The 21,277-nt window shown below is 39.6% G+C and overlaps 1 protein-coding gene across 1 annotated transcript in view; it reads right to left on the reverse strand.

Annotated features, from left to right (window-relative positions):
* The window catches only part of LOC117154739 (Shaker cognate w), a 47,440-nt gene extending 36,925 nt beyond the window's left edge, over positions 1 to 10,515 (reverse strand). The window contains exon 1 of the mRNA XM_033329981.2: positions 10,054 to 10,515. The gene's annotated coding sequence lies outside the window, so the exon portion shown is untranslated. The remainder of the gene's footprint in view (positions 1 to 10,053) is intronic.
* Positions 10,516 to 21,277: the final 10,762 nt, after the last annotated feature.

A 21,277-nucleotide genomic window follows, 5' to 3' on the forward strand; every position in this document is an offset into this window, starting at 1 on the left:
GTGTAAAGTAAAGAGTACACGAAATACAGGCAGAGAGAGAGAGAGAGAGAGAGAGGGAGAGAGAGAGAGAGACGACGGATAATGATCGAACGAGGTATAAATAGAGAACGGGAGAAATACTGCTCCGTGGATGGTCGTTAAATTCCAGATAAGGGAAAACTAGACTCAAAGGCTGTGCTGTCCATTACGATAACCCACAAATGATAAGCAAATATTAGTAGAAGGTTTTCGCTGTTTCTAGTTTGTACCATTGAGCAACTCTGATACATAGCGTAGTCCAATTAACGCAATAATATGAAAATGTGAAAATTACTACTCGGTTCCTATCCCATAAATACCAAGGAATTCTAACTTCTTCGCATTCCCGTATGAAATAAATTGATCGTACAAAGTATCCGTCGAGTCATTAATTACGATTAAAACTTTATTCGTCGAGCAATATTTTTGAAATAAATATGTTGCGTAATATTCTCGCAAGCTTCTAGGATAAATATCGAATGAACGAAAGAAATATTCGCGTTATTTAAAATACGAATTCGAGAAATATTAATCCGCCCCAATTTCCCCCTATATATTAAACATTGATACGTCATCGATTATAAAAATGATAAAACTACAGCCAAATTATAAATAGTCATTGAGGGTAAATTACTGAATACGAATCGATTGAAATGAAATATCGAATGCGACTCGGACCGCGAAGGGCTAATAATTAACTAGGCTTTGGTCGTCGCCTGTTCAATAGCAATTGCCTTGTTATAATCTAGCTTGTAGAATCATCGACCTGAACACGTGAGTCACAGCGCTCGGAAGTGGTTACAGACTGCTGAGATACCGTTAATTGCCGCAAAACTCGCATTGTAAATTAACTGCCTGGTGGCTCACATTTTCAGGGTGGATTTAACAAGCAGCGATCCCTAAGTGTAACGCTGACTTCTTGATGAGCCTCTGTATAGCGACGAAACTCGAAGAACCAAACTACGAGGGCAGACAGTTAATATTAGGTCGGTGTATACGAGTAAAATAGAATATGAAAATGTTAAGTAAGTGAACGATGCACGTAACTTGCAGTATGTTTATACATCATTGATCGTGAAACAAAACCCGTATATTTTCAAAATATGTACGTACCACTTGATTAATGTTTCTAGAATAGAGTTGGAAAATTTAAACGTGGAAGAAAGCGAAATCGATGTCTGACTAATGATTGACCTGTTTCACTTACGCTGACCAACCACGCTGTAAGACGAGTTATATTAGAATTTCATATTTACGAAGTATCAAACGAGTGGAATTATCATAAATAGAATATCCCAGAGACCCAATGCTCTTAACTTCGTCAATTTCTACAAAATGACACTAGGAAATCTTATTCCTGTACTCGTTAAAACTTTCAACTCCTGAAATGGAGCATCAAATTTCCGCACCTTCTTTACAACTTCAAACCGTCTTCCTGTCGTAAGAAGAGTGCCGGCGTTAATCCAAACTGTACACAAAATTTCCTTCAATTACGCGGATCGATAACGGAATATTAATGATCCTGAAAAACGACCGTCACTTTGGAACGTAATGGTTGAACCTATTGACAAATGGAAAGCCGCAAATTTTAAAGGTATTTAAATTATCCCTTCGAATCTGGGACACCGACTTTTTAAATGTAAATTTAAAAACTCTCGTCCCTCCGCGGAGGGACCATTGTGGCGTCTTCTCTGGATTTATCCAAACTACGCAAACGATATCTTCTTTTATTCTTCCCTCCCATGGAAAGCAACTTCGCTCCATCGAAATCGCATACAAATATGACTGTGCTGGATCCGAATATATCATACAGCCGTAAGAACAAATACAAATTCTTTTTATCCGTGGCGGAGTGGTCGTGTTTTTTGTTTTTAAATTCTTTGTCGAAATATGTCTCCTGCGTTTTATAAAGCGTGATAATACTTTTCACCGAATTCTACTCAATCCTTCCATCGTTTCTCTTTTTAACTCGTTGACAAGATACAATTAGTCTGTACATCGCAGATGTTGCTTTCATGGTTAGTGAGAAACAATTTTTATCACGCGTTCGCTTTGAATTAACGCGAAAGAAGAAAATAGAAAAACCAACGGGGGAGGGTGGTTTCTGGCAATTCGAAAAACACAAAGATGCGAAGAAAATTTAAGAGCGGTATAAATCTAAAATTCTAGTCTCCCGAATGTTTCTACGAAATAAAGGTAATAACGTAAAGAGACGTAAATTTTCTAGACCTTCGGTATTCGATTTATCTAATGTCCTTACGAAGAAAGAATTAATATTCAAATTTTAAAAGACTGGCATATGACAGTGGTATATAACAAATATAACAGTGGTCGAAATGATGATAAAAAATAATCTACAAGTGGTTCTAACCTCAGCCAATGTGCTGCTCGAGTGGGTCGCAGACTACTTTGTTCCCGGTCAACGTTCGCCACGAACCACCTGCCAACGTGACTTCGTGCCTGCCTTCCGCAGAATCGTAAAGTCGACGATCGAGTTTTACTTTTAGAGTGAAATACCGGATTCCCGGAAAGCTGCCTCGACCCTTTTCCTCGATAAAAATAAAGGCGAAGGGAAATTCCTTGCTCCTCGACAAGCGAAGGAAATATACAGCGGATATCTATAACGATAGGTTATCATCTCGATATTCTCCTTTTCATAATGTGACATATAAAAGATGCCAATGGAAATCCTGCGCTGAAAGTGCAATATCGTAACATCGTACGAAGGTTTATTTTCACAAATAACTCGACAAAGATCAACTTTAATACCTGAGATTTAAATAGATCCAAGCAGATCGCGTATTTTAATATGAGGTGATCGTCGGTGAAGGTGCCCACAAGAAATACTCTTGATTTTCAACAATAACGTTTATTAAACTCTTAACAATTAACAACAAATAACGATTAACCACGATTAACGGTTAACAACGATTAATAACAAGTAACGATTAACACTGAACTCTCAAGAGACGACAACCCCGTTTCTCTAACTGTGTTGATTTCGCTTAACCTTTCGCACTTCGCAGCTCGGGACAGAATGAATCTTTTGGTTCAAAACCAAACAGATTCTTTGTTGCCCCTCGATACCCCCACTACGCGCGCGTTTATCAGAAATCCGAGACGGTTGCCGCGTATGCATTCTACCGAATATTCGGCGAAAGAACCGTAGGGATATCGATGGTACATTAGGCCTGTCGGACCTACGCTTTGAAGGTACAGCGCTTTGTGTCGCGAAGCCGTTGGAAATTTCCGTGATCGAGTGCCGCCACAAATATTTCGTATTTGACAAATATACAGCAACGAGTAACTAACTAGATAATTAACATTAGAATTTTCGTATCGATCGCCCCTCAAAACGCTAACGCAGCGATCTCCGATTAATCTAAAATTCCTGTTCACGAGATGTCCAACCTGCTACCCTACCGTGTTCATAAAACAGAGCTCGAACTTCCTAGATCGAAACTCGTTGAAACGTACTGCAACCTATCGCGAATGACGATCGAGCGTGTTCGATAGAAGATAGACGAGGGAAATCTAGACGATGGCGTGCACGTGTCATGTACGATCGCCAAAGCTGGTCCGCTTTGGCCGAGGTTCGATCGACGAGGTGGCCGGAAAACGCGGTCGGCTCGACGGCGGTGGCGCGATCGAATTCTAGGTCGGTTCTCTATTTGTGTCATCATCGTGCCAGATTTTCACGTGTGCGTACACGAACACACACGCGACCGACTGCGCATATAGCGTGGATTGTATGTAGGACAATATTTGTCAACCGGGTCGTATTTCCTCGAAATGGATACAACGTAATGGGAGATACCAGTGACCTAGAGTTGTACACAAGACTTCCCAAAATTATTACTAGGGAGACACGGCATGGTCGCCACCCTGTTACCTACTGACCTTGGCTATTGCACGCGAGGCAACGTGCCGTCTAGGACCCGAAGGACCACCCAGTCCTAATTGACTGGGAGTTTCCTGAATGAGATCGGTTGTTGGAATGTTCTGAGTCAGACTGACTAATGCGTCCCCTGATCGAAACTACTGAAATTGATCTTTATTAGCCGATCGACCGAGACCCTCCATTTGTTGTACGAATCGGACGATCGTGATAAATCGAGCGACCGACTGTATCTCCTAACCGTTGAACAGAACTCGATCTTCTACCGATGCCAATCTCGAATTGATTCTTTGTGCTCTTTCATTTAGCAAGCTGCTTTTTAAATAAAGATTCCTACGCTCTGATACGCAGTTTTGAAAAATCCTCTTATATTCTGCTGACTTACGGATTTGTATCAGAGATGTGTACACGTATATCACCTGACACACAGTCTACCATGGACTCGTGATAGTTGAACCATTATCGAGTTTTCAAACGGTTAAAAATTTTAGGCTAGAATGGTTTATAGACGTCGCTTCTCGTTGTCATCGGATTAGAGACGCAACAGCGATTCACGCGAAATCCTGTCATAAATCCAAGTGTCGAAAACCTAACAAAACGTAGCTCACACGCCGATTATCGTTTACACGATTGGTTGTGGTAATGCAACTGCGACGATCCTTTTATACTCGCTAACAGCAGGATAAATCCTTTCTAATCATTCTGTTCGTACAAATACATTCCTTTCGTCTTATCTTTACCGCGTCTAAATATAATTTTTTAGGAAAAAGTGATTCCCCTCTAAATGCTGTTTCGTTTAGCGGGAAAAAAGAGAGGAAATTGAAAAAGTGATTTTCATAAAAATTGTCTTTCATAGTTATTGTAGTAATATTTCTCAAGGAAGCATCGAGAAAAGATCGTAATGTTTATGAGAAACCAGATCACGCTACAGCCATATTTTCTTAGATATCACGAGCATCGATTGGCTTTTTTGGACGAAAACGTAAATCTGCGATTGCATCACGCTGCACGATAGTTCGCGCGGCAGCTTGAAAAATGATGATCGATAATGGCGACGAGGAAAGGAATTATAATAGCGATCCGCCACGAGGATTACAGGCGACCGCAAACTGTGAAGAAGCGAACAGATTGATGATGATAGCAGTTACCTATGTCACAGCGTATTGTGACGAATCGCGTGTTTGCGATAAAAGAAACGCACGATAACGGATTCTATTGTGTAAGCGCGAAATAACGAGAAGTGACCATGGTCATAGGATTTGTAATCAGTTTGCTTCCCGCTTGCGATCCAACGTACAATACCGCACTTTTTAACGAATTAACATGTTTCCTGTTATAACGACGGGTTCATGACGATTTTTACTGATCGCAGCTCAGTGGAAATGAACAACGAACTGTAAATTTGCATATTTGACCAAAAATATTGGTGTATGTTCCTCGATAACTGAAATTTTCAGTGGAAAGTAATTGTTAAATAAGTTAAAGTTGATTTCGTATTGCACTTCAATTTGGTCGACTTGTTTAATTCGCTGAGTGTTGTTTCCACTTCTCGCGCAAAAACATTTTTCTGTCGATTGCTGCAGGGCATTCGAACGGAATGGCAGATAGTGAATTTTCTATATAATAATTGAATTGAAACTGGTCGTTGAAATATTTGACCACGATAGTATTTCTTATGGCAATTTACCCTAATTTTCTATACATTTCATCGAAATATTTGTTTGTCGTCTCATTATATAAATTATCTATGAAGATGAACATGATTATTTCGTATTCAATGCTGCGTAGCTTTAAAACCAGAGAGTATGGTCGGCACAAATACAAACTTAGCAAATCTTTATCAAGTTCATTTAAATCAAACTTCGTTTTAACCAGCTTTGAATTAAAAGACATCTTGCCATCTCAATTAAGTAAACTCTTTATAACCCTTAAAAGAAGCTCGAGGTAGTAATTTGCTAAACGAGTCAATTATTCTACTAATTTCGTGTTTATAGTATTTCTTCGGACAATTTCCTTCTCTTAAGCCAGATTTCTTCGATAAATTTACTTTAAAGGGGATATAAATCTCAATTACATTTTAATTGATTCGTAGAATGGCCGATTGCCCTTAAATAAGAAATATCTTCGAATCTACACAGAAAAATCCAGCGTTCTTCTAAAGTAGAGATACTTTTACCAAATAATTTCCAATAATTTTACCTACCGAATAATTTCCCTAATAAAGTCATTTGATATTTTCTTCTTTTATATTGACGGCTTTAGAATCGCATCGACGTCGAAGGTTATTAACGACTATTGACTGAATTAACGCTCGAAAGGACGAGCGACGCGGCGAAGGACTACGCATGTGTCCATTAGAATCCCAACGTACACTCATGTATATTTCATCAGGTGCCTTTTTGTATTTTTAAAATAGCGAAAAGAGACGAAAGTAAAAGATGACGAACTTAGAGGGAAGGGAACTAACGATTAAATTGGGGGTCGAGTGAGATACTCTTTATCATTCTGCTTTCAGCAATTTAACTCGTATCGCGTCTTTTTTTTAAACGTCGGACACATATGCGAAGTCGGTGGTCGATGAAAAATCCGAGCCTGAGAAATCGCTGGCAAAAATATTGCCACGACGAATGTGTATGGTACGAAGGTTGGAAAGCGCGCGCATCTGTGTAATTAGCGCAATAAATGGCTCTAAGCGATGATATATTACCTGCGAAATTCGCATGGCGCCGGGCCAAGGCTAGAATAACATCACATACGAATAAATTAACAAAAAGGGAAACGTTTAATGCCGAGGAAGAGTGACGCGACCACGTTGAACCGTTGAATAATTACATGTTAATTCGGCCCTAAATGCGTTCGACCCGTGAAAAATAATTTTTCTGAAAATTCTGTCTCGTGTTAGCCGATAAAAAATTCCGAGGGTCGCGAACATAGGTAGATAAACGAAAGACGTACGGCTCTTCGGAAACTGAAAAATTCTGGCTATTAGAATAGGGCGAATAAACGTTTTAGAGGATAAACGGAAATTGTAGGATTATGCAAGTACTTAGCGCATAGAATTAAAAAATAGGTGGTATAAGAACATTTTTCGCAGAGCAGGATATTCCTTGCTATATTGGACTCGTAATATCACGATTTCTGAATACGTTTTTTCTTCTTACTGTAATTTGTATGAAACCCATGAATGAAACCATGTATGAAACCCATTGTATGAAAACCATGTTTAAATTAAATTTTTAAAGAACAAAGTATACGATATATTGGTTAGAAAATTAGGTTATGCGATAGTAAATAGCACGCGTTATTATACTTGGAAATCTATCGTACCGATATCGTATATGGAGATTAATTGAAAATCTGATTAACGCACGTAATTACCATTACCTGATCCCCGATGGAAATTAGGGAAACTATTGTTGTTAATGTAAATCATCCCTGCAACGTTGTTACAGCGTTGATAAATTTGATTTACGAAGCCCTTAGTACGTACAGTACATCATGGAAGAAAAAATTCAGAACACGATATAAATTGTAAATATCGAATTTCGAAACAACGAGCGCGGCAAACTCGACAAAGTCACGAGATCAACGACATAAAACATCAATCATAAAATAAAACCTATCTCGAGCCACAACGGAACGATCATCAATTCAGAAAATGGAAAGCCAGCGACACAACAATGATCGGTGACCGCGTTATTAATAGTCCCGAATCAGAAATTGCAGGTTAGCGGAACTATCCAGCCGAGGTGACCGCGAGATTCCGGAACTTACGATATATCCGTGACCGCAGCCGCCGAGAATTCCCACCCCTCATCCCATAACGATCGCCGAAATCACGCTGCCAACTACGTACGTAGCATCGATCACCAAAATCACGACGCGTCGACTCCTCGTTATATCCGTATTACTCTTCGTCGTTAACCAGCGCGCAAATCAACCACTCTTCGTCGCAACGATCCAAAGGCGGGGGTGTATACATTTGACATGGTTCGGGAAGAGGTTATTGACCACGCAACATGATAGTCAGAGGAGGCGCGTATGCAAAGACAAGGCGCGTGCTGTCACGAGCGGAACGAGGCGGTTCTACGAGCTCGTACTAGCTGGTTTACAAGTCAGCCTGAGCGGCGGCAGTAGCGGGCGGCCTCTTGTCGCGTGGAATCGATAGTCTGCGTGCACGAAACGCCGATAAGCGCTCGGTACGCCCAACGACATTGCCATCGCGATTCCTTCTTTCGATCGTCCATGTTGAAGCATCAGGAAAAGGCTTGGAACTTGGTCGAGGAGAAGATCGAAGGTGGAAAAAGAAAGGAGGTTATCCTGCGGTGAGAGGGGCAGACGAAGAAAAACAAGCGAAGAGTAAAGTTTCGTTCGGATCAATCAACTTACCTGAATGCGAGTCGGGTGGATTCAAGTGGATACTTAAAGGAAAATGTATATATAAAATCTGAGAAAGCGATTATATTTGTACGCACGTTTGTTGTATTATGATTGCGGGACGCTATTGAAAAGTGGCGTAAATGTATTCCTGCCAGAAACGAGATACGAGTTCAGTATGTATACAAATGTTTTTATTTTTTCGAGTACGTATTATGTGTTTTGCTATTTGGAAGCGTATCGTCTTACAGATTTTACGTCTCATATTACGCCACTACCTGTATCGGTTGTAAACATAAGAAAGATTTTGTGTACAGGGAGGGTCGAACACGAAGTTCAGAAAAACAGTCGGCTCGGTTTAGGTAACCGATATCAACAAGCACGAAAGTGGAAATAACTTCTTACCTAACATCTGTTGTTTCGTTCGAATCAAGGAATACACATAGTTGAAAGAACTTCGACCTAGCTCGAAAGTCGAAAGAATATCTCGAGCGAAGAAAAACGATAAATTCGCATTGGTAAAGCGTTTCAGATTTCTTGAACGTGAACTGCTCGAAGCTTAATGAAAACGTGTGCCAAGTAAATAACAGATTGTTATTAGCGAGGAAGTTTAGGTGAGATTTAAGTTAGAGCAGTTTAAGTCGAGTAAATAACGTCAGCAAAGAGGCGTGAATTGGATTAGGGTTACGATATTTCAAATCGCGTAAGTAACAGATCCGCGCTAGTAAAAAGATATAAGGTGAACCTTTACGTGCTAGGTAAATCATAGCTTGCAATTTATCACAATTCAAGTCGATCGAATTCAGGTAAATCGACTAACTAATTCGAGCTAGGCTTAACCTGTCGAAGCTGCAACGAAATCGAACCAACGCAACCAGCGGAGAGGGTGGTGCGGGTCAGCCGACGGCGATCGAGCGAGAAAACGAGAAACTAGCGAATCCGATAAATCAATGAACGAAAATACTCGTACACGAGCACCGGAAGAAGGTGGATACGACGACGCCGGTGGCGAGGAAAGTTAGGGGCACTAGTCGAGGCGGGTGCATCGAACCAGCGCTTTGCGCGAAGATTGATAAGGGTAGAAGCGATTAAGACCGAGAGAATGATCGACTCGCGGAATTCCGCTCCCTTTCTGTCCCTCTATCCTCTCTTCCTACTCTTGGAGAGTCTTAAAGGCACGTTTCAACGGATTTTCCGCTTGATGGAGCAAAAGAAAGCAACGAAAAGAGGTGATATTAAAAATAGTCCGTCCCTGATCGAACAATCCTACCACCTACTTTTCAGTACGTTTATCGTAGGAATGTAGATCGAGTAGACGCTAGGAAATAGGGAAATATGCACACGCGAGAACGAGACGCAACAATGGTACGGAGTAACGCGAGATACAATGGTCTCGCGATACGAGAAAATTCTCGTTAAATTTCCTTCGCAGAGTCTGCCTCATATAGATAATAGCGAACGAAATCAGAGGAGAACGAAAACGAGAACGCGACCAAGACACATACTCGAAACACGGATGAAATGCGTACATTACGGGTGGTGTAGCTGAAGCACTCGAGAAACTGTCGGCCGCGATTGCTTGGCAAAGTAATCGGCCGACAAAACACGGGCAATATAATTAGTCGCTGTGGCGAACTACGTTCGCTCCGGTGGTTGAGGTTACGCTGGCCTAGAGAGTCCCTCGAGGCGAGGATCCACTTAGGATAACTCCGCGAGCGATCCAGCCACCAAGGGTGAAAGGTAAAGGGAAATCTACTTACCCACGGTCGCGCTCTCTTCATGTCTCGGGACTACTTCACAGCATCTCAACGACACTATTCCGCTTCTGTATCTTCCATGTCGATGGTAGCGAGTGACGATGGCGCTGGTCGAAGTACACCGTTGACTCGCACAATGGACACTAGCTCTTTCGCTTCGACCTACCACTCGACGAAGCCGGGTCCACCGTCGTTTTCTCTCTTGCTCTCTTTCTCTCTTTCTCTCTCTCTCTCTCTCTCTCTTCCTTCGTCTAACTCCTCTACTCACAGATACAGCATACGCTTCTTCACCACCGAGTCGTCGTTCCTTTTATCTGGACTTTCCAGTGGAAACTCGGTTACCGGTTGATTCTCACCGTGCCACCACCCGACACGAGCGAAAGGTCATCGTTACTCGTTCGTGTCGCGACTTGTCCCGTGACGATATCAGGACGAATTCTCCGGTTATCTCGACTCGTGCGCGGACAGAACTAACCTCGAACCGAGCCGCCGTTTCTGTCTTCCAACGGATACTGCGAAGCGGGCGGGGTGGGGGTGTAGACAGGGCGCAGTGGTGGGACGAGTGGCGCGCGCAAAGCCCCGAGTGCGTATGCGTTGGGGTAGTCACTACAACCGCCACTATCTTCGTCATGACTACGACTAAAGACGATGGGCATGACCACGACCACGACCACGATAAAAAACTGCATGTTAAACACGAACGGGGACGTGGATGTTTCGGGTTCTGCGAGAGCACCGATTTTTTGGGAGTTTACGTTCGTGATGTCCTTTTGTTTCTGCCTTTCTCGCTCTATACGGTATATCTATAGCCGTGGATGCCGCGGAACGATACAGGCTGCGGGGCATTCGTCCGGGTTCCGTGAGATCTTTTTCAGCCGTGGTTACGCGAACCTGCTTCTGCCCAACTTGCTTCTCTGCCTAGCTTTTCCATCAGCGTACCTACGTGTGTACATACACGTATATGTATACGTGTGAATGTTTCGTTTGTTTCGAGGGAATTAGGGTTTCAACGATTTCAAGGGATGCTTCGGTTCTAGAAACCGGGCGGTTGTTGCGTGGAGAAACGCCAGCTTCTTTGTTACGGATTTTACTCTTTTACTATTTCTTTTACTATTTACCCTTTCATATTTAGTCTGAATCGTTGTCTAAATGTAAAAGCGGTTCGAAGTAGTTACTGAGAGACTAACGTTTGTCGATATATCCATCGACGTCGATCTTTCGTAAATTCGTGCAGTCGTCGATGAGTTAAGGATCGACAGACAACTGTTTGCTTGAACCCTATAAGAAACAAAGGAGTTCAGTATTTTAATTGCGTCCTTTGTAGTTCTATCGTGGTATCTACCTACATCAGAAAATGGATAATAGTATTGCTTTCTGAAATTAAAAAGTAAAAACAAAAGAACAAATCGAGTTATTCGCTTGAAACTTCTTGTAACGCTTTATGCTTTATATTTCAGCAATAACATTTTTATAGAAATGCTTACGAACATTTTTCTCGCATTCTTTCTCAAAATTATAAAATACCGAGGAGTAAAATATGAATGACGAACGTGGTTTATTAGGTGTAGAAATGAATTCTCTCCGATTTTTCTGGAAAATGGAAAGGGCTCGTTTCCACAGTTAATATATATCGTATTCGATTTTCTACATATTTTTATTAATTTACGATTTTTTAAATTTTGCTAAAAAGGTCCAATTTTCTAAAGAACATGGAACAGTTGGAAACACGTCCACTGTATTGATATCTTTCATTAACTTGACCTTTACGATACGCTTCTTATGAGATCTCCGTTTTGTTGTTGATCCTTTTCCATGTTTCGATCGTTTCTACGAAGAGTATGAAGGTTCGTAAGGAAATATGGGAATTTCATAATAACAGGACGCCAACATCAGCAAGTAAATGTGTGGAAAGACCATACGAATGAAAAGACCGATATTATTTTTGCGCTGCGGACGTATATTTTTGAAATTCTTTCTTTGAAATAACTGTCTTTGTTATTTTTTCCAGTTCTATTTCAATATTCAATTATATTCTTAAAAATTCTAATTAAACTAATTAACACGTACTTCGTTTGCTTCCCTTTATTCATTCATTCATTCATTTCTGTGCGTTAATTACATAATTAATGTGTGCATTAATGCATAATTAACGATATTTATGTCTTGCATTACCTCTGTGATAGTATTCTTCTTGTACCACTTATACCTATAATGTTTCTTCTAATAAGCTATTAAAATCTTTTGTCTACCCTTCCAAACCTAAAATCAGTCGACAATACGCGTGTGTTTCCATATTTTCTCCCATTATTTTGGTCGTTATTTCATCCCTATCTGACTTGTCTCACCTTTCCATCATTTTTTCTCGCTTTTTCCCATCCCAACCCTTCTCTCTTTCAACGAGGCGTCAACGTCTTAAAGGGGCTGCTACCAGTAACGCTTGCTCGATGACGAGGGCGACAACGATCGATTCACGAGGCTCTTTTCGTATCAGGTCCAGAAAGACGGGAAACGTGCTTGCGAAATAAAGCTTCTGTACTTATTGCTAGCCACGTTTCTGCCACTAAGAATGCAAAGGAAATAATGACATCTTACGGATGCAACGGATTATTTTATCGTTGTCCGATGAAATTAATTAGAGAATCTTCGATTTTGCGTTTAAGAAAAGAAACTGATAATTCATATTATTCTAACTTGATCGATAATTTCTATTTAATATATATCGATAATTTTCCTTGCAATTTATCTTAAAGCTAAAGTTTTCAACGAATTGCAAAACACGTTTTGATTACATAGATTCGCGTAACACTTGTCTCTATATATTATGAAACGGACTAAGAGAATAAGGTGAATGATTTCATGAAAATTTATTGCGCTTTTTCGAATTGATCAGTGATAGAATAGGCGTGCTGTGCCTTATGGCTTGAGGCCAGCAGGGGTTCGGAACCCAAGAAGGTTCAGATTGAATTTAGGACATCCCAAAAGTGATTTGGCATGGAAGACATGGAATGAATCCCTATTGCAGCTAATACATTTACGACAGTAAGAATCCGATAAAAGTGGTATAATTTTATTAAGGATGTTCCTGCGTCTATGGGAAGGAAATTCTTACCAAACTCTAAGACTTTATGCAATTATCGAATTGAATTTATTAAATCGCGAAAAAGAACGTCTGTAGATTTTTCTTTAATTCAACCAAAGCCCATGAGATAGAACCACAAATGTGGTTAATTGTTTCATAAGACGGAAAGTAGTTTCAATAGTTAATTTCATACGGGAACGATCTCCGTAAACTAGGTTTTAAGTTTCTTCTACGAGGATTTGGCGCTTCATACGGTTTCTATGGTAGTGCACAGAGAACTTGAGTCGTATTCAAATAGCTTCGATTATGTTCTGGGAAAGGAGATTACCTTATACTCCAAATACAATAACGGTTTAGACGATATAATCGAACTCATTTTACGCGAGATTCTCGTATTAATCGTTCTGCAAATTTAGCTCCGGCAGTTCGAATAATTATTCGTACAATTATAATAGTTTAAAAGTATATTTATACAGCCTAGACAATTTACATCATACAAGCGCTGTAGGATAGGAAAAGCAAACGAATCCTTTTCTCAGTCTCCAGTTGAGTTCGAATGCGGTTCAGTCTACCGTCTTATTACGCCCACGTCAGGTTACTTTCCTTAATTTGATGTTACCGCCGGAGTTCTGGAAGCTGTGCTTTTAGCACTGTTATGGTACTTCCAAGTAAAATCCTTGCAAAAAAAAAAAAAAAAAAAATTAACCGTAGTCCCTTCGTACGTCGTCAAATTTAATTTAGTTTCTACGTAGAGGAATAAATATGTTGTAACAGGCTTATGGGAATCGAAAGTTTGTTGGGCAAAAAGAGAGGATCCTCCCCTCAAAGGGGTTAGTTAGCACAGTTAGCACTGTGCAGGAAAATTACAAATAAATACTCGTTGCTCAAATAATTTGGAAATTGCGACGAAGAGACGATAGTAAGACTTGAAAATGATTACGCATTACGAAAATTATGAGTATACTTAAAAGCTGTATCTCATACGGTTAAATTGAATATGTTTGCATTCCGTTGCTAACCATCGCATGTGTATTGACATACTCGATGCGTGTTAACGCATTGTAATGACAGATTCATGCTAGCATTACGTGATACGTGCTAAATTCAGAACTTCATTCATCGCTCTGGATATTTCATTTTGTTTATGTAAACTGTTCAATGTTCCAATGGCAAATGAAATGCTGTTATTCAGCGAAAGTAGATGGAAAGGAGAAAAAGACAATTATACAAGCCATAAATTAAATTATCTCTCTTTGTTTACAAAATTTCCTAGTAGTTGACAGACGTAATAACGAGCGTACATCGTTTAAGAGAAAGGTACATGATTCAACTCGAAAGAATGTCAATTATCGCCATTATTGAATTTTATTGAATAAAATTATTACTCGATCATAATGCTACGATTGGAAAACAGTGGTTAAACGTCACAAATATTGAATTAATTTAGAGTGTCCTGTTACTGTAGAAGAGCCACTTTTGGCTTCACATATGGCGCCAAATTGCCAAACCACAATTCTGAAGCAGTACATATACATACACACATTACGTTAGGGTATCGTGACAAGCAATATGCTTCTGTTCTACTTCAGCGAGGATATTGCCCGCGGGTGTTACCGTATCGTAAGATAGAATCGATATCAATGAACAATTATATTATTTAGAGCGACATACGCGTTTGCACAACGCAATCTCATAAATTATTTTCTAGACTTTGTTACATCGATTTTTATACTTCGTTAGCCTTACGTTCGTAACATAAAAGCTAACGAATCAACCATCGGCCCTAATGGACGTATTCAAAGAAAAGATTTATTCAGAAAATTTGCCATATTTTTCTTTATGTGACAATTTCTGCTATACAGGCAATTATTGCCTCTGTATTTTAGAATTTTGCTTTACGTAAGCACATATCGATATCTAAGTTAATTTTTCCTATTATTAGTATAGTAGATATCTTCTTCCACTTGATTCATTACGAATTCTAGTTGCGGTAAAGTCGTATCACAGCACCGTTCCATGTTCTCCAGAGAAACCAATTTTGTTCGATAGTGTTAGTCGTGAGACGCCATAAAGGAACAGCGATAAGTCGACCGGTCTCGAACTTTTGTTCGGTCGCGTATTTCCAAACAAACATTACCATGCTATATTGAAGTCACTGAACTGCGATGAACTAACCCGAAGTCGCTGAATACCGAGCAAGCAAGCGCATAAAAATTCGCAACTTGGCTGATCGAATACGTCGACGTTCTACTTGGTTTACTATGATTCGATTCGAAACCTCGTGGATACGGGCTTGTACGTAACAATCTAGCGGAACATCGATATTCTGTCGAACCAACGTTCGGATTTCAAATCAATTTTTTCCGAAGTTTCCCTACCTCGATCCTGTCACGCTAATAACAAACCAACGAGACAAATTAAAAAATGTATACGTTAAACGAACATAGTATTTAAATACACGTAAAATGTCCACCGTATGAAAGTATATCTCGATGAACGCAACTTGTCCGTAAATTACGTCCGATTGTTAGAATTTCATCCCCAATTCGAAGTTACGCTTTATTCCTGGTACCCTCGAATCAGCTCGCGAGCAATACCGAACCCATAGCAACTGCCCGGTGTATCAGCGATTCATGTGCTCTGACGAGTTGGCCAGAATATGTATGGAAATCGTCTGAACTCGTCGATAAGTCAACCGGCGGATCTGTGCCGCGGTTATAGACGATTACGAGTAACCAGCCGACAATCTACGACGCGGGGTGCAACGTTTAATCGATTACAAGCCGAAACGGAACGTCGACCATCGATCCTCCTATGTGAAAAATTTCTCTTCTATCGCAATTGTACCTGTATTTTCTAATGACGAATAGAGCGAATGGAACTGCTAACGTTATAGTCTTGATAAACGTCTATTGCTCTAGTCGAGTATTTGTCAATTTATGAACCTTTCTTTACGAACGACGATACCAAATAAACGCTACAAAATACGTGGCAAATGCACGCGCATTCTTTAAAAACAATAAATATCTCCAAAACTATATTTAAGGTTCTGCAATATTCTTTCTCTTTTTATTCGTCGACCCCGTTGCGTTTTAACAATTCGTTTAATGGTTGTACGTGATTCAATATTACTTATTGCCTACAAATATGCACGATGATTTATAGGAAACGAGTAATTATAATCGTTTCTCGTGTCTGTTCATAGATACTTTGAAATTGCAGCTCTTGTTAAATCGATATTTTCTGACGGAAACGAGCGACAGTTAGTTTGCCCCGTCTCTGTACACATGCGACGTCCCTATCGTGATAGAACGATGATCAGACTCGTGAATGTCACATAAAATTTCATCCGACCCACTTAGAGAACCCCTTGAACGAAAAAAAAAACGCAGCTCCTGCAATTTTTATCTCTGCAAGTAATATCTTGCCTGGAAAGTTAATTAAAAATTCATCATTTATTCGAACAGGTATGTTTCATTTCGCATGTTTCACAATGGGCTTCCTCCAAGCCTTTTAAACATACAAATTGTCACTCACGGCGACGAGAAAATGGATTCTCGTTCGTTCGATGTTGAATAATTGACATTCAGGGAAGAACATGTTTCTCGGCTACGAGGAATCGTCTACTTAAAGTATTCAAACCCTTCGCCTCCATTTTCCCCTTCGAATTTAATTAATGTTGCGAAAGAAGACGAAGAAATAAATTTTCTTTCTTAATCCATAACTGAAATTATCTTGGAATATCGCGAGGAAAAATGTATAAAAGATATATTCGGAGAAGGGAGGAGTATTATTAACGTACCGCGTATTTAACGCCATTCTTCTTATTAAATAAATTAAAATTTAAAATACATACAGTAGTCCTTCTGGTAGCTGGTTTATTTTAAATTAAAATACATGTATCTACAATTATTTAGAGCTTCATATATGTTGCACGGAACAGTTTAATGCACTGTCCATTCTATGAAGTGCGAAGTAAATATTTGAAGCGAAAGGAGAAGTATGGAGAAGTACATTTTTCATCTGTTTTCAATTTGTAGTTAAATAAATAAGTTTAATCGATGACATCCGCAAATTGAAGCAGTGAAAAATCGCTGTAGAGAGAAATAATATTCATAAAAATGATAGAACGATGACACGTTACTCGTTTAAGACAGATCGTTATTCATTTGAGACAAGTAACCAGCTGGTCATTAGTGTGTTACTTTATCATCGTAAAATATAAGTTATCGATGATCGTAAAACGTAATTTCATGAAGTTCCTATCTGTTATTTTACAGATCCATTAATCTGAACTTTTCCAAGGAACAGCATTTAATAATCAACACTTAATAAACATTTAATAAGCAACACATTTCCATGAAACGAATACAAACAAAATATACAGAAGAGTATACAACGAATATAATTATTAGCTACAGGTAAACATTAATAACGTGTGGTTTCTGATGGCATAACAACGACAAGGCAATAATAATTTACCTGTACTAATAAATTAAAACATATTCCGAATTATTAAATTATCCTGCCTTGACACGATTTTGTAAATTATGATTTTATAAAAACACGATTGTGTCGCGTACAGAAGACGATTTGTTAGGAGACGAAGTTTTCGAGGTATGCACGAAACAAAATCTTAAGCAGTGAAGCTGTCGTTTCCTTTGTGTGGCCAGGAGAGAAAGGAAGAAAAGAAGGTGAATTTCAATGAATAATGCACTTTTAGCTCCTTACTCTTCTCTTATCCTTGCGTCCATACAGTGTCTCCCTGTGAACGACAAAAGGTGCAAAAGGAACAATCGAAAGTTTGAGAATTATGACGCTAAGCAGCAAGAAAATAACAGAGGATAATATGGCGTGAAAACGAAAATTGGGAGAAAATTTAAAAAAAAGTTTAATCAATTGCAAGAGTTTATTTTATCAAATTTAATTTCAAATTAAATTTAATTAAAGACGGTTAAAGAAAAAGTGTCAAGATAAACGTTCGGAAAATAGCCCTTGAATTATAAAATTTCTAGACATATCTTTAGATCTTACATCTTCTTCTACTTCTATTTATTTGCGCTTTGAACAGCTTCCGGTTACATCTCCATTTACCATATTTTATCTTATCTTGTATATCATCCTCGCCACAAAATCTATCTTTCCACCCTTGTAATCTCACTAAGTTAAAATTAAAACCAAAAGTGAAAATTATACTTTTTGAACTTCGAGAGACAGATGCGAAGTATTCTACGTCCTGTAGTTTGCTTTCGCGAGAAAGCGAATGCATTTTGGGAAAAGAGGTCGGTGGAATCTTCTCTGCGAGGCTAACTTAGTAATTTGGAAGATGACAAGAGAAGGGAGAAGAGGCTGACAGATGAGAAAAATATCGCGGAAGAATCCATTATTTCGTGCTTTCTAAGTAGCGAGAGACCGAGATAGCTTCCATACATTGCAATTTGAATGACTTAAAATAATTTGTAATATCAATGATGAATTCTTAAAGAATCGTATCGTTGTATGTCGTAAGAATAAATTTCCCTATCACCTTAAAAATTAATAAAAAGCACTCTGCGTCTACTGATTTCAAAAGAAACTTAATCAGCCTATGAGAAAGCGCGGCGTATCGTAATAGAGTATAATAAATCAGCGAACGTCAACAATCCATTATCGTCCGCGTTCTTTACACAACAATCAGCTACGAATTAACCTCCGGCAATCCTCCTGCCAGATTCACCGTGGCGTGGAAGCCCTCGATCCCCGGACTATTCTTAGCAGCATTAAAAAAGGACAGAGCGATCGAGTTTCCCAGGTGCTCATAACGTACGAATCTCGAAGGGTAAAAGATCAAGAAAAACAAAACGACGATATGGAGAATAGAGAAGGATGGTTACGGCAGATCTAACGTCGTGCTTCTGAAAGAAAAATCGAAACGGAGGGTAGATCACCGCGATTCCGTCTTTGGCCCTCCACTCTGCTCCCTTGTTCCCGTAATTCATCTGGACACGGTGACAGACACGCGACGAAAAGGTAAGCCGGTCTTAGAAAAAGCCAGACGTCTACGGGGGAAGTTCTGGTCAGCCGCAGGGTCCGTGATGGGACGCGGAACCGGCGAATGGAGAGCGGAAAAGAAGAAAATAACCGAGACATAAGGAGCGAGGCTAGAAGCGATACGTGTGCACGTTGGGGGTAGAGAAAGCTACGTTTACTCGCGCATCACGTTAGAAGAGGTTCAAAGGTATACCCGGGGGGCCTATGACGGTGGCTAAAGGGCGAAGAGAGGGATGGCGTTCTCTCTGCCTCCTCTACCCCCGAGCAAACTGCCCTACCCGGTCGATGCCTTACGCTTGCGCCTTGATACCCGCCGCCGCCCCCTCTTCGCGTCAACCTTCCTTCGCCCTCTGTGAATCTCCCCGCGTTTGAATCGGTGATTAAAGTTTCACCTCGCTTCCGTTCTTCGTTTTCTGCCCTTTTCCCTTTCTCCTCATTTTTCTCTTTTCTTCTATGTACTTCTTTTCAGCCCTTTTTTCCTTTCTTTCGTCGTTTTTGTTCCTTCCGCCGTCCCTGTTTTCCTTTGCGGCCAGATGATAGGGAAACTCTGCCGCCACACAGGAAGTGCCTCTCATTGACGGAAAGGGCACCGTGAACCGTACTCGATTCGCGCTATCGGGCTTGCTTCAGCTACAAATGTTCGCTTTTCTCACAAAGAACTTTCAGCGTTTGTAATTAAGGTACAACGCCCCTTCTTTAATTTCGTAAACATTTCGTTGTTCAAACATTCTTTGTTTCGAGATAATTTTACTTTTTACGTTGCTACAGGGGACGTTCCTGTACTTTCTTCGCTCTGTTTTATACGAATTACGTTATAGAATACATACGAGTACATTTCCATACGAATCAGGCATATCATTTTCTTATTTTCGGTGATCCCTAATTTTCAACGTATTTGAATTGCTCCTTTTCGACAAATTTATAATTAGTCTTTCGTTGAACGTTGAAACACTTTTTATTTATAATAGGTGGAGTTTCCAGGATTTAGAACATTCTCGGTTTCATGCTACGTTGCGTGCTTATCGCTAGCGTTACTCGCCGTTTTCTTACTTCTTCATAGAAAAAATTCCTTGACCCTACGTTTTTGCTTCCCTTTTTCCCTTTATTCCGTCATTTGCATTCATCTCACAAACGGCGAAGATTTCTTTTGCTTTATAATCAATGAGCAGGTTCTAGCATGTGGCCAACGGAATACTTTATTAATATTTACACGCAAGATCAGCTTGGAAAAGGATGTGTTCACGAGGAAGTGGTTTCACATATCGTTTAATTTAATTTATAAAAGAGATACAATTTCTAGAAGTATTTTTATTTGCAAAGCAACTTTTAAAAGAAGAGATAGCATAAATATTCAAAAGATGTTTCTACCTGCTCCCTACTAATCCTTTCCTTTTCTAGTATAATCAAGTTACCCTTTTTTAAAGTCTTCATATCCTTTCAGCACTCACTGACTTCGTCGTTTAAATATTCAGAAGGAAGAAACAGCGACACGTTCGCAAAAACTCCACAACCGCGCCTCTCCAGGCATAAATAAAGCATCTCACGGATTAAATATACGCATATACATAGGTATTTACGTACGTCCATATCGTCCGCCGAACGAGAATTAACTCGCCACATCAACAAAGTTGTACCAGACGTGATGCACGTTAAGCCAACGAAACGAGAAAAATTATAAATATTCTGTTCTATACGCACGAAGTTCTTCTTTAATCACACAGTTGATTATACAATTTAATGTAGAATTTTAGAGACTCGGTTTAATTAATTCCGTTTAATTGCAATGTGCCAGAAGATGGAGGCTTAAGAGGAACGATTAGTTGCCAGATTTATTGTTTTTATTCCAAGAGTTTACGACCAATAAAACGAAATGTCCGAAGAAGTTTATTTAAAATCTCTATAAAATTTATATACGATACAATGTGTAATGTTTACAGTTTTTTACTTTGATCTAGAATTATAGAATGATAAACAAGTAATTTGGAGGACCAGAAACAAAGTGGCACGAGAGCTCGCGTATTCGGACGTCAATTTACTTTGTACAAAGGTTCAATTACAAGCATGCGTAATAGTTTTGCACGAAACATCATACATAGATGCATTGCTTTAACTTGTTAC

The sequence above is a fragment of the Bombus vancouverensis genome, chromosome 11 (genome assembly GCF_051014615.1).
Source record: "Bombus vancouverensis nearcticus chromosome 11, iyBomVanc1_principal, whole genome shotgun sequence".
In the NCBI taxonomy this organism is placed as follows: Eukaryota; Metazoa; Arthropoda; class Insecta; order Hymenoptera; family Apidae; genus Bombus; species Bombus vancouverensis.